General features: G+C 34.5%; 1 long non-coding RNA gene across 1 annotated transcript in view; it reads right to left on the bottom strand.

Moving 5' to 3' along the window:
* Window positions 1–525: 525 nt before the first annotated feature.
* The window catches only part of LOC149131156 (uncharacterized), a 38,700-nt gene continuing 37,007 nt past the window's right edge, over window positions 526–2,218 (bottom strand). Inside the window, exon 3 of the long non-coding RNA XR_016238378.1 lies at window positions 526–1,175. This is a non-coding gene — a long non-coding RNA (uncharacterized LOC149131156). The remainder of the gene's footprint in view (window positions 1,176–2,218) is intronic.

The raw sequence follows: 2,218 nt of genomic DNA, 5'->3' as shown, positions 1-2,218 counted from the left end.
ACTGGCACTATAAGCATGCTGGTGGTGACGACGATGATGATGATGATGATGATGATGATCAGGACGACGATGATGATGGTGGTGATGATGATGATGATGATGAAGAAGAAGAAGAAGAAGAAGAAGAAGAAGAAGAAGAAGAAGAAGAAGAAGAAGAAGAAGAAGAAGAAGAAGAAGATCATCATCATCACCATCATCAGCACGACCAGCAGCAGCGGCGGTAGCAGCAGCAGTAGCAGTAGCAGCAGCAGCATTTATTTCTAAGTCTGACTTTTTTTTTCATGTTTCTACTTTTTTTACCAACGAAACATCGTTATCATCACTACCAGTAACATCATCATCATCATCATCATCACCACCACCACCACTGCTATCATCATCGTCATCATCATCGTCATCATTATCATAACCCTTATCATCATCATCATCATTATCATCATCATTATCATCATTATCCTATTTGCTATTTTCAAATCTCTCTCTCCCTCTTACTCTCCTTCTCTCTCCCTCTTTCAGCCTCCATCTCTCTTTCATTCAGTCGTGCTTCTCTCTTTCTCTGCTTGTTTGTTTCTTCCTTTCATCCTTTCTTTCTTTCCCTCCTTCATAATTCCTCCAAATTTCCACAGAAGATCCAAAACAGAAATTAGTCTAACTCTCCTTCTGACAAAATAAATAACTAAATAAATAACTAAAATAAATAACTAAAATAAATAAATAAAATACAAAAAAACAAAATTAGAAAACAAAAACAAACAATAAAAAAGCGAAATAATTTGGTAACATCTTTATAGAATTATTCCACATCAATTCCATTATTTCACCAATTTTCCTCTCCTTTTTTTTTCATCGTTCTTTTTTGCATCGTTTTAAATCTGTTTTTGATGTTTTTTTCCTTCGTCTAATACATTTTTAGAAAAAGATTTTGCAGTAAAAGATGTGAGCTAAGGTAGAACGGTGTTCTGCAATTCTTCATTATTTCTTTCTTTTATCATTATTATTATCATTATTATTATCATTATTATTATTATTATTATTATTATTATTATTATTATTATTATTATTATTATTATTATTATGCGCCAAGACACTGTAAAACAAATTCGATTCCAGAAGAATCTGTATGAAACATTTCTTTAAATTGAACCGTTTACAGCACATTATATAATAAGAATCTTCTGAAAGGAGAGAAAAAAAAGGAAAAGATAAAGATAAAGACAGAGAGAGAACAAGAAGAAGGGAAAAAAAAACGAAACGAAACGAAAAGCGTGAAAACAAAATGGCGTAAAAGTGTCATTATAACAAAACAAGCGATAAGAAAAGTTTCTAAAATTAAAATAAAAACACGAAGAAAATCCGTAAAGAACAAGTTAAAGCTGTCATCCATAACAAACCATGATAAGAAGATTCTTTAAAAGCCGTTAAGGAGCCATCATATGAATGCATCCGGATGAGGAAATTTCTAAAAATGTCATAAAGCTTATTATTATTATTATTATTATTATTATTATTATTATTATTATTATTATTATTATTATTATTATTCAGGCTGCGAGCTGGCAGAATCGTCAGCACGCCGACGGAAATGCTTAGCGGTATTTCGTCTGCCGTTACGGTCCTGAGTTTAAATTCTGCCGAGGTCGACTTTTATCTTTAATCCTTTCGTGGTCAATAAAATTAGTACCAGTTACGCACTGGGGACGATGTTATCGACTTAATCCCTTCCCCAAAAATTTGAGACCTTGTGTTTCCAGTAAAAATTATTATTATTATTATTATTATTATTATTATTATTATTATTATTATTATTATTATTATTATTAAGGCGACGTGCACGCTGGGCGAAGTGCTTAGCGGTATTTCGTCTGCCGTCGAAGTTGACTTTACCTTTCATCCTTTCGGGGTCATCTACCGTAGATCCGGAGATGTCGCAGTCTCAGAGCGTGTCAGCGCATCATCAACCACGGCAGGCCCTTTCCCTCCTTTTAACGGGTGTTGGCAGCAAACAGATCGCCTGACCATCGGAACGCTTCCTTTTCGCAAGAAGCGGAAGAGAATTCGTTCCAGTTTGGTGATGGTAGGGTCGGGACAAGGCACGACGGTCAGAAGACAGACAGACAAACAGATAGATCGATAGATAGATAGATGGTTATATGGATAGACAGACAGACAGACAGTTAGACAGACATTCAAGCAGAGAGCCAGATTCATAGATTCATGA

This window comes from Octopus bimaculoides, chromosome 25, assembly GCF_046866305.1.
Source record: "Octopus bimaculoides isolate indiv1 chromosome 25, ASM4686630v1, whole genome shotgun sequence".
In the NCBI taxonomy this organism is placed as follows: Eukaryota; Metazoa; Mollusca; class Cephalopoda; order Octopoda; family Octopodidae; genus Octopus; species Octopus bimaculoides.
The sequence above is the reverse complement of the archived record's forward strand: the minus strand, read 5'-3'. Positions and strand labels throughout refer to the sequence as shown.